We start from the raw sequence: 12,511 nt of genomic DNA on the forward strand, positions 1-12,511 counted from the left end.
GTACTGACGTCACGCTACAACCAGACTTGAACTTCGAATTCTCCGCCATCTTCTTCTCCCGCCTGAAGACCCCACAGGAGAAAAGAGAAAGAAATCGGTAAGAAATATGCCGTTGAATATGCGTTTACATTTATACACCCCTCTTACACAAGGTAACTTAACGCTGTCTTTTATCACACGACGGCGACGATTAGCCGTGACTTTTTGGTACGACATCGACATCATGCCGCTAACGTTAGCTAGCGGATCGACATGTGGTGCTGTTATATTAGCTGACGCTGCTTTGTGAACTCGGCTGCGTGCATGTGCCTTAGCGCATTGCTTCGGTTAACTAACGTCATATATATATATATATATATATATATATGCAAACGTGAAAACGGAGTTTTTCTAAATTTACACTTTGGCTGAGGTTCTCATTTCATTTTTTCGTGTAAATAAAAGGGGAAAGACAGTGTTTATATGTTGCAATGGCTCTCATTAACAAATGTCTCCTTTCTTCTAGGTCTACAGTGATCTCATATGGTTAAAAGCAGCAACGTTTAATGGGTAAGTGGTCATATTTGAATGCCATTTGAGTTATGCAGCTGCGTATCAGGTGTGAGGTTATGGTCATGATTATTGTAAGATAAGTATTGTTCTTGTTCATCACCTGTGATAGGAAGTTTTATTTGCTGTGACTGAATCCAAAGTGTAATTTGTGTGGTAGTGGAATTCATGGGCAGGGTGATATGGTCTAAAGCAATAGAAAAAAATCAAAAGGACTTTTTGTATATCATTCAATATGTTTAACATATGTATTAATATGTATTAAGTCACATGTAAAATCATACCACATGGTAATATCCTGTGTGATGTAAAAGAAACATCCCTATATTACGCCATAATCATGAGAACTCAGAAGGACTCACAGAAAGATTATAAAATGTTCTATATTTTATTGTAGTCTGTTTTATAATATGTATTGTAATTGAGTTTTCAGTAAGATCAGAACTCTGAAGCATTACAAACTTCAGCATAGCCATTTGGACGCCGACGTGGTTACCCTTGCACATATTCAACCTGTCCTGTTCCTTTTACTACCTGGAATGCCCTTAAGGAGCCATTTGTCAAGAACACACCCTAGACTGAACCCACAAAAAGACCAGCAGACAACTTTGAGATGCTTTTTGTGTGAATACAAGAAAACTCAACTCTTAAGACTACCTGCAGCACTTAGGGGCCAGCATCTGAAAAAATCACGAGACTGTAAATTGTATTTTTCAAAATTGCTCATACAAAACAAATGTTTATGGGTTCATTCAGGACTCATAGGTGGAGAAACTCACAGGTTATCCTCTGTAAGCGATTTAAAACCTGAAATTGCTGTGAGGGTACAGCCGATCCACCATTCCTCTGAAGACAGTAATGCTGATGATTTACACGAGGATGTTTCAGAGGATGAAGTAGCTAGTTCTGTCTTTGACACAGATGGTACTGAAGACTTGTCCAGTGCTATAGAGCGCAAAATTGCTTCAGTGTTAATTGAAACTAGAGCATGTTTTTCCTGGTCCCTAGTGTGGCTATTAATGACCTTTTGCAGGAGCTGCACTATTTGATAAGTGTAGTTTCAGTCCCTGTCACCTATGACACTATAATCCAGCTACTGCAGGAATGTAACTGCCAAGTTGACATAGCAGTGGTACAGGAGTTGGCCTCTGTACTGTGTAAGTCAAATCCCATTCAAACTGCAGTTGGAGATAAAGGTCCTCTCTCTACATCTTGGAAACGAAAGGCATACTACAAAAATCATTTCAGTGTTGTAGAACCCTTGGAGTATGTGCTAGACCAAAAGAATAAAAGGTCATTCCAGTATGTTCCAATACTCAAATCATTGCAGCAGATTCTTAGTTGCCAGTCAATATTAGATAAAGCTATTAATTTGAAATCTCATCATAGAGGAGGTGATGGACTGAAATATACATGCTTCTTTGATTCACTCAATTTTCAGCAGAATGAATTGCTCTCTAATGAGCCTGCTATTTCATTGATATTGTATGTGGAAGAATTTGAAATTTGTAACCCCCTTGGCACGTCCAAGAAAATACACAAGATCTGTGGTGTTTATTGGATTTTAGGTAATTTACCCCTCAGGGTCCCACTATCCCTGTCTCCATAAATTTAGCTGCTTTGATAAATTAGTAATGATGTAAGCAGTACGGATTTGAAAAAGTGCTTGAACTCTGGTAGATGATCTTGTCACGTTGGAGCAAACATGGGTTTTTATCTCTAAGCTGGGAAAGGACTATCAAAGGACACTGTTCAGTGCATTGTTGCTGATAACCTCGGTGCACATAGCATTGCAGGATTCGTGGAGAATTTTTCAGGGACATATGTGTGTAGATTCTGTACAGCAAAGACTGAAGAATTTCAGACCAAAGAAGTTAATTCAGGAGCATTTTGTCTGAGAACCAAGGGAATTCATGCTGCTCATCTTGAGGCTGTCAGAGAAGAGGAAGTGCCTCATTTTGGTGTGAAAGGGGCTTGTTTGTTATCAAAGAGACTATCATACTTTAATGTGACTACAGGTTTCCCCCCTGACATAGCACATGACCTCTTTGAAGGCATTATCCCTGTTGAAATAGCACTGTGTGTGGCTGTCTTTGAAAGTAAAAAATATTTTACATTGAACATCTTGAATGAAGCAATCCAAACTTTCCCTTTTAAGTGGAGTGATAAAAAAAATCGTCCCCATCCTGTTCCTCTTGCATATTCAACAAAGAAAAGGATCGGGGGGAATGCACATGAGAACTGGGGCCTAGTGAGATTTCTACCCCTTTTGATTGGAGACAAGGTTCCTGCTAATGAACCTGCCTGGCAGGTCCTTACTGATTTAAAAGATATTGTAGACCTTGTAGTCGCACCTTTTCACACCAAAGAATCTATAGCTTATTTGGATAGTAAAATATCTGAACACAGGCTGAGATTGAAAGAGGTTTTCCCTGACCAAAGGATTCTACCCAAACACCACTATTTGGAGCATTATCCAAAGCTCATTGAGCAGTTTGGTCCCCTGGTTGAGCTATGGACGATGCGTTTTGAGGCAAAGCACAGCTTCTTTAAAAGGGTTGTGCGTCACACAAACTGCTTCAAAAATGTGCTTCTATCATTGTCACAACGGCATCAATTTCATATGGCCCATCAGCTGCACCTGTACAGCTTACCCACACCAACTCTGGAAGTTAGAAATGTTTCCTCCATTCCCATCGATGTTCTGCATGAGGAAATATCACATGCTGTGAAGCAGAAGCACCCAAACCTGGATCTTTTGTGCATGGCAGAAGATGTGACTTATGAAGCCTATAACTATAGGAAGGGCATGATCATTTCACATGGGGAGCTTGCAGGTCTGCCAGAGTTTTGTGAGATCATACAGATGATCATCCTCCAAGAGAAGCCACTTTTTGTTGTCAGATGGCTTGATGCTTGGTACACTGAACATTACAGAGCCTACATACTGACCACGTCGGCTAGGGGAATTCTACTTCTTGAACACCACAGTCTTACAGACCCGTACCCACTGGCTGACTACACAATTCAGGGGAGGCGCCTGGTGGTTCCGAAAAGATATATCCATGTTTAAGGTTACATTATGGCCTTTTTTTATTATTTAAAATGTGCATGATTATACTGTGGAAATTACTGTCTGAATTGTACAATTTTATTACTGGCATTATTACATCAGAGGTCTAAAATTTCTTGCTTTTTTCATGATTAGAAACATCTTATTCTATTTCTCCTCTAGGAGAAGGGAGGGGGAAAGGAGGAGGATGAGGGAGGAGAGGAGAGGAAAAGGGAGAGGAGAGCAGAGGAAAGGAGAGGGGAGGAAGAGGAAAGGAGAGGGGAGGAAGAGGAAAGGAGAGGGGAGCAGAGGAAAGGGGAGGAAGAGGAAAGGAGAGGGGAACAGAGGAAAGGGGAGGAAGAGGAAAGGAGAGGGGAGCAGAGGAAAGGGGAGGAAGAGGAAAGGAGAGGGGAGCAGAGGAGACGGAAAGGAAAGGGGGGGGGGTATACTGTTAATACTCAAAGCCAGTTTGACATGAACTTATCTTATTCTTGCTCTCTTTCTCTGTCTGTCAGACTCTGGAGCATGGCTGGAAAGAAGTCTGCAAAGCTGCTGGTTTTTCTGAGTCAAGATGACAAAAGAAAATTGTTGCTGCCCAATGGGATTCCTGAGTCTGTGGAGGAGCTTTTTGATGATGTGAGGAGAGCTTGTGGATTGAGGGGCAACTTCAGGGTCCAGTACCAGGACAAAGACTTTGGTGATTCATTTGTAAATTTGACATCTACTGGAGACCTTGAAGATCTATGCACCATCAAAGTAATCCCTTTGCCTGATGAAGATGCAGCTCCTGCACAGACACAGACAGCTGTCAATGTCAGCCTCAGTAGTGATGAGGCCTGTACCATTTCCGGTGAAACTGATGACACATTGATTTTAAACTCACCATCCTCTAGTCATTCGTCAAGGGCAGAGCAATGGACAAAAGAGTTTCCCATTCCAAGCTTTTCATATGACACTGAAGTCCAGTTAGAGAGAGGAAATGCTGCCTTTAAGGCAAACGGAACAAGGTTGACAGTCACTCCTAGGATGAAGTCAGACATTCTGGAAAAGGTGTCTGATCAGATCTACAAGTATAAAGCCTACCCAAAAACAGCAGACTTTTGTGAGGTTTCAGAGGCACTGATAAAGAAGCACCCCTGCTTGGCAGAGCCAGGATCTTGGAATGGCTGCTATGGGTGGACATAGAGACTTAAAACCAGGATGGGAAACCTCCGTACCCAACTGAACGGACTTGGATGCCCTGAGCTTGCTGTCAATTCTCTAAAAACCAAAGCCACAGATGACGCCTATTCAGCAAAGAATGTCAAGCGACCTAAACGTGGTGAGGCTAACCATGTGCCATCCTATCCAGCTGGCGAGACAGCAGATAATCTTGAGATGGAGCGGCAGGTACTTTTGAAGGAGGTGAAGAAACAGAACAACGGGAGGATCATCCGAGAAAAAATGGCCAAGACATTTGCCCTCCGTAGACAAGAAATTGTGGAAAAACAGCCCAGAAGAACTCCTGGAGCGATGGCCAGCGATGTTTCAAGAACAGGAGGTATGAGTTGAATCACTGTTATAATCTGTTAAAACTCTATTCCAGAGTTCAGTCAGGCAAACACTATTTTCCTGATCTTTTTTTAACTTTGCCAGTCATATGCCTTAACATGAAATGTGTTGTCTAATTTGTATATATTTCAGATCAATGCTGAATTCCTAAGGATTACAACGGTACCGCTACAATCACGATTCTTGGCTGGTTTGGATAAGCAGAGCAGTCAGCTTCTTCAGGTCATAAGGAAAAAAGGTGGAGCTGTTGGTGAGAAAATCAGGGACGCCCTTAAACCTTTGGATCAGGTACAGTATGAAATGCATATGTATTGCATTTGATTTCCTCTTTTGTCAGTTCAGTTGTCGGTGAGTTGAAAGCTAATATGTAGTTTATCTTTTGTCTTTTGAAATGTCTTTGTTGCTATAGGGTGTGGACTTGGATATAAGAAGAGAGTGCCTCCTGAAGTCGCTAGTGATTTACCGGAGTGAAGATGTGAGCCACCTGATCAAAGAATACCTGGTAAGTCAGCAAATCATGGCAATGCACTGAGATCAGACAGGGTCTCTGAGACCCCGAGAGAGGAGGAAGGGAGGAGGAGAGGAAGAGGGAGAGGAGAGGAAGGGGGAGAGGGGAGGAGGAGGAGAAAAAGAGAGGGGAGGGGGTACCAGTGACCCTGAGGAGGGGGGAAGGAGAGGAGGAGAGGAGGGTAGAAAGGGAGAGGAAGAGGGTAGGGGAGGAAGGGAGAGGAGGAGGAGAAGAAGAGAGGAGAGGAGAGAAGGGGATGAAAGGAGGAGAGAAAAGAAGACAGGGGCCGGTCTGCTTGGACTCGACCCAGGGCAACAGGAGGGTTAAAACTAGAATGTGATCAGAAGACTGCACATATTATGTACTACTTGCGTGATTAATTGTCTTTGAGTGTCAATAATTGTAATCATTATTGAATGAATAATCACCCCTCTCCCTTCCCTGAGGACAATTATCTAAACTAACGTAATTGTCTAATGTCAGGTTGTCCGAAAGGAAGAGGCGGAGGAAGAACTTGAAAATGCCGCCATGGCCATTTTTGTCCTCCGCGATGGTGACGCTCTCTCCCCTCTAAAGGACATTGGCCTTGTCATCGATGGTGTTGAGGTACTTAACGACTTGTCCTCCATTGCATCGGCTTGTGCCATGCTATTTGGTCTGACTTATGCACTCAACCTGAGTTACCCAGTGGAACTCAAATATACCTTTGAGACCTTTCAAAAAATCATTATGGATATTGAAAGTAAGCAAATGTCAAGAAGGATTCAGAACCTCCGTGCTAAACTGCAGGAGTGAAAACTTGTGAACTATAACACATTGTTGCATTGTTAGTATGAGCCTTGGTATTCATCACAGATGGCTTGGTGCTGTTGCAAGAGAAAACATTGTTATTCAGGTTTGCCAGGGTCAGATTTTGTGAAGTAATTGTGGTCATGTTTCTTAGTTTTAAAATGGTTTCTTGGAATTGAAATGGCTCTTGTTTTATTAAGGAGTCTTGACTTTTGCCCTGTTGCTGCTACGATTGTTGGTGGGCATTCACACTGAGTCTGATGCTTTGTTCATTAGTGGAGGGCAGTGCACTTGGGAGTGTCACTACTGTGTGCGTGTGTCTGTGTGCATGCGTGTCTCTGAGCTGTGTGTGTGACTGTGAGAGAGAGAGGGAGAGAAAGGGGTTGTGAAAGGTGCATTTATACACTGAAAAAAGAAAATTGTTGAACCAACTTAAATGAATTACTTCAATTGGCAACAAATAATTGAATTGAGTTAATCCAACTTAATTTGAACTAAGTTATATTAACTTTAATGATTTAAGTAAGCTATACTTTATTTATTAACGTTTATTCAAATGGAAATTCTGCATTGCTTCAACTCATTTATAAAGAAAGTCAACTTAAATTATCTAGTTGGTTCAACTTAAGTATTTGCCTCATTCAAAATTAAATTCTAAACATGTACAACCTAAAATCATGGCTTCAAATAATATAATTTTTCTTGTAATTGCAAAGCATAAAGACAGTTTATAAAGTATATTAAATACACTGTCAGGATGATTAGAAATTTAATTTGACTGAAATTAAGAATCACAGACACAAAACTACCTTTTGTTACTTTTTATTATCTTTGCAGTTGGCAGTAACTTCTGTACCAAAAGAATAAACAATCATCCCAACATTGTGTAACAAACAGCATTTTCATTTCAGTCTTCCATAATACTGGGCTGAATATATTTTTCAACCTCACGGTTGACTGGATGTTTTTAGATGTCTTTACATCTTTTTTTTTAACAAAACTTTGCTACCGCAAATTATTAATTGAAAAAAAAAAAAAAAATCAGACCAACAGTAAGATCTGAACTGCTTTTGTGGCATTTACCACTGAAAATAAGGCTAATCACAGCTCCAAAACTGACTGTATAAATTTGTCAGCACAGTGATTACATACCGGTGTAACATACCTGTGTATGTTCATTATCCAAAGAACAGCCAAATAACTTGTCAACAACCAATGAAATAAGAAATTAAATGTGTTATTAAGGAATTCAATCCAACATTTAACAAGTGCAATCCATTATTACTTTGGGTATAATGGGTATTTGGTATTATGGCCTTCAACACACAAGGCACACAAAGGTATTGTTCCATTCAACGTTCACAACTTTTAAGTTACACATAAATTTTTGAGAACCACTAACTGCTCTTGTTGAAGAGTAAAGTGCTGTAACTTTTTGTTTCAAAAACCTGAAAAGCAATATCTTGCACACTGATTAACATAGGGTAAAACACATTTATCCACCTGGTAAAAGCAAAGGGCAATATCCAATCGATCTTAGAAGATCTCAAAAGTCTTTAGACCAGGGGACCATTATAGTTATTACTGGGAATTGTGAAGTCTACCATACAAGTTTTGAACTTTGTGGGACATCTTGTGTGGCTCAAGCTGCATGAACACTTTCTGGAACATTTCAAATGTGAAACATAGAGGCTTTGGATAAGCTAGGTTGAGTATGTAGACCAAACCCAGAAGAAGGGCACAAGCTGAGGCGACTGAAGTCAGGTCATGCAACACCTCCACTCCCTCGATGACAACACCAATGTCTGCTGGAGGCTCTTGCAGTCCTTCTCCCTCCTTCCGAATAACAAATACTGCCATGGTCAGTCGTTCCAGATCCCACTGGGACATCATCGGCATCTGTATCCTAAAGAAGGGTATATGGCACAAACAAAACGTCACGTTACTACACAATTACTTGAAATAAATGCCTTGTGTGTAGACTGAGACAGAAATACAAATCACAAATCACTTGGACCTCTGGTACATCCTCATATTTGATATTAATACAGAATAAGACTACTTATTTTCTCTAAGAGAGCAATCTTTTGTCCCTATCCTCCATACTCATACTAGTTTCTCAGATAATTTTGTCCTATTAGCCCATCAGAATGGCTGTTAAATGATGAAAAAAAAATTACATAAAAAATATCAAATCTGTTGTTTATTTGAAAAAATTAGATGATGTGAGTTGAAACTTACAATATACTCCCTAATAAGGTCATCTGCATCTTCTCCCAGGGAGATAATGAGAGCTTTCAGGACACACTCCCTCTGAAGATGGATGTCATCAGCCTGGAAGAACATTATCATCATTACTATTTTTCCAATCTCCTAATACATATATCCTTAGCTATAACCAACACTGTTCACAGTAAGAGGCCACATTACATTCAGGCGCCACCGTGACTTCTTAACAAAGGTGGATGCCATTCTATCCAGTCAATGTTTCCATAGGGAATTTAAGACTTAAAAACAGTTATAACCACCAGTCCTGCATAGTAGGCAAACAGTATCCTCACTTCCAGCATAGAGACAGAGAGCTACTGAGCAGGCTAGCGGTTGTTGCTAACATGTATTCATGGCAGAGACGATGAAGAAATACAGAAAACTCTTGTTGGATGAAGCGAAGAAGGGGAAAAGAGTTTCAGAGCGAGTGAGGGAGGACTAGACATGAGTCAGCATTGATCAAGACTTTACAGAATGATGAGAGCAGAAAGAAGAAGAAGCTGCAGGCTGGATGCAGACCTCACATTGCTGTTTTCAATGAGTAACACAGACAAGATGATATTTTAGGATATTTATGTGATATGTTATCTCAGCTTTGAAGTTTGATCAGTGAACTCAGACAAGGCCGAAGCTGATTCCTGTAATATTATCCCTAACAATAAAAAGTCAATAATTCCTGCAGCTCCAAACTGTTCTTTAACTCCAATCTGATCTTTTCATTTGACAAGCTAAACCATCATTCTGCCCAATGAATTAATCAGCCTTACTTTAGAAAAATACAGCCTAAAACTGCTCCTAATTTCTTATGATCACATTTCTGTATTCCAATAAAATAACAGAAAGCAGTAATTATTTGTTTTGCTTCGTTCTTTTCCTGTACAGTTACTGTAATGTATGATAACACAGACCCATGGCTTTTTATTCACCGGAACATGTTTTTTGTTTTGTTGTAACATTTTTTCTGAGACTGCAGGGGGGGCTAAAAATGCTAAAAGGTACCCTTTAAACTCTCAGAATATTGAGAAGGCAGAACCTGTAACTAGATGCAGTGGACACTGGGAAAAAAAATCAGAGCACAGCCGAGCAACTCTTGAGATGCAGGGAGTCAGGGATAAATCATTTAATCATTAGCAAAAATGAATCAGACTATCATTCCTAAGAAGTTTTTTTAAATTACTTAAACCATTTTTACTTACTAAAAATTCAATTTTGACATTATCTCAATGAGGGGTCTGCATTGGTGAAATATATACCTGGTTTAAAGTTTGCATGATGTTTGCAGTTTTTTCACGTGTTGCTCCTCCTTTTGCCTGGATAACGTGAATCAGCTGATCAGAGTACTTGTCGAGCTGGGCAAAAAACGTCTGCTCAAGGGGTAGAGCCACAAGCCTCTGGAACTCTGCATTTATCTGAAACATAAAAAAAAACTATCCTGTATTAAAATAAACAACAGGTTTCACAACTGGTGCACACACTCACTTTTAACAGTATCCTCCACAAAATATCAATCTCATATGTCAGAACTAAAAATTATACATCTTAAGACTTTATCTCACCCACAACAAAAGATTATCAGTAACTTCATCAATATTCCTACCTCTTTCTCTCTGAAAAGTGCAGGCCATCTTTCCATAAAATCCTTAACCCTTGGTTCTTGGTTCACCACTTCCTGTCGGCAAATGTGCGCGCCATTTTGTCTGCAGTGACACCTTCATTGTTCCTCTTTTGGATCTCTTTAAGAAGTTCAAGTCTGACTTTTTCAAGACTTTCTTGAGTCTCTCCAACAGGGAAGGATGGATAAAAGTTAGCCTCCGCTCGTTTTGGCTTTTTAACTTTTTTGGCAGGGAAAACATCTGTAGCTGCTTTAGATGTCAGAGAATTCACAGACAACTCTGGACAGCCCTGCACTTTGAGCTGAGTTCTATAGTTTCCCATTTTGTACTTCAGTCGTTGTTTCCAACCATAGCAGCCATTGAAGGAGCCAGGTTCTTTCAAACAAGGGTGTTTTTTGATCAAGGCCTCTGCAACTGCACAAAAATGTGCATCTTCTGGGTAGGCTTTGTATTTATAAATTTCTTCTGCTACTCTAGTCAAGATATCAGATTTCATTCGGGTGGTGACAGCCAACATTTTGTGGCTCACCTGATACTCAGCGTTTGCCTTTTCAAGCTGGAGCTCAGTGTCGTATGAAAATCTTGGAACTGGAAATTCCTCAGGCCACTGTTGAGTTCTAGATGACACAGACTCCGGGATGACAGGATAACTGTATCATTGGATGCCAATGAACCACCATCATCAGAGTCAATGGGAAAAGAGTGAGATGATGCCGTCTCACTCACGTCGATCAAAGGTGGAACTGTTTTGAGATGGATCACCTTGATTGTTCCCAAATCTTTCAGTTCAGTAGTTGAATTGAGATTGAAGTAGTCATTGCCAAAGTCTTCATTCATATATTGCAACCTTATGTCAGCATTTAGTCCAAAAGTATCCTTTACCTTGCTGAGAAGTTCATCTATTGAGTCTGGTATACCATTTGGAAGAGTCAGTTTTTCAGTGTTGTTCTCCCCCAAGATCACCCTGAGTCTTGCAGGCTTTAAAGCAGCCATGCTAACCTGAGGAAAGGACACAAGGACAGTTAGTATTTTTGGTTGGCAGGACATAGATTTCTTCTTTTTAAGCAAAAATGTATAAATGTGGCTAAGCTTGTACAGTTTATAACCTGTTCATTGATCACACCCAGCAATATTAATCAATACACTAGTGTAACTGTATTTTTTTAGTTATAAAAATCAATTACAGTCTCACCCTTTAAATGTGTATGTATCTTTTCAATGTGACAAGTCGCATTCCCCCAATTCTGTAGTCTGCCAGTGGGTATGTATCGCACAGTTGTTGTGGCTCAACAAGTTCCACTTCTTTGCCTGGTGATGTTTTCAGATCAAAAGATCTGTAATGTTCAATATACCACCCACTGAGCCTCTTCACTATAAAGATCACCTTGTCTTCCAGTAAAAGAATCTGGATAATTTCACAGAACTCTGGCAATCCTCCAAGTGAGCCATATATCAAAATCATCCCACACTTGTAGTGGAGTCCATTGTGTGTCACACTTTTAGCCAGGCACACTGAATCTACATTTGGCGACTTCTGCCTCAGCACAGTTGCAACTTCCTTACTGAGTACATCAATCTGAACAGTGGAAACATTGGTCACTTCCAAACTAGGCTTAGGGAATCTTAATGATTGCAAATGATGTGCCATGTAAAACTGATGTCTCTCTGAGAGTGAAAAGAGCACATTTTTGAAGCATCTTATATTCCTTGCAACTTTTTTGAAGAAGCTATGCTTTGCTTCAAAGCGCATCGACCAAAGAGCTACAAGGGGACCAAATTGTCGGATCAATTGTGGATAATGTTCGACGAAATGGTGCTTAGGTTTAAGTTCAGTGTCAGGGAAAACCTCTTGAAATCGAATTCGATGCTCTGAGATCTTAAAGTCAAGATATGCAATGGAATCCTCAGTGTGAACAGGACAAACAACAAGATCAACAATGTCCTTCAGATCTGTTAAGATCTGCCACGCAGGCTCCTCGCTCGGAACTCTTTGCCCAATCAATTGCCCAATATTTTTTTCTTAAAAACACAGTGAGGCACAAAGCAATCTCAAAAGGAACAAGACCCTCAAAAAGATCATGTACAATGTCAGGAGGAAACCCTGTGCTGACATTAAAATATGAAAGGTGTTTGGATAAAACACAGTTTGATTTCACACCATAATAATGGGCCAGTTGCCTT

The 12,511-nt window shown here is 40.3% G+C and overlaps 1 long non-coding RNA gene across 1 annotated transcript; it reads right to left on the reverse strand.

Annotated features, from left to right (window-relative positions):
• Positions 1-8,734: 8,734 nt before the first annotated feature.
• On the reverse strand, positions 8,735-10,391 carry LOC121654696. The gene is made up of 3 exons (XR_006012985.1): positions 10,315-10,391; positions 9,971-10,126; positions 8,735-8,783 (listed from the first exon to the last, which is right to left on the reverse strand). It is a non-coding gene; the product is annotated as an uncharacterized LOC121654696 (long non-coding RNA).
• Positions 10,392-12,511: the final 2,120 nt, after the last annotated feature.

This window comes from Melanotaenia boesemani, chromosome 15 (assembly GCF_017639745.1).
Source record: "Melanotaenia boesemani isolate fMelBoe1 chromosome 15, fMelBoe1.pri, whole genome shotgun sequence".
NCBI classification, from domain to species: Eukaryota; Metazoa; Chordata; class Actinopteri; order Atheriniformes; family Melanotaeniidae; genus Melanotaenia; species Melanotaenia boesemani.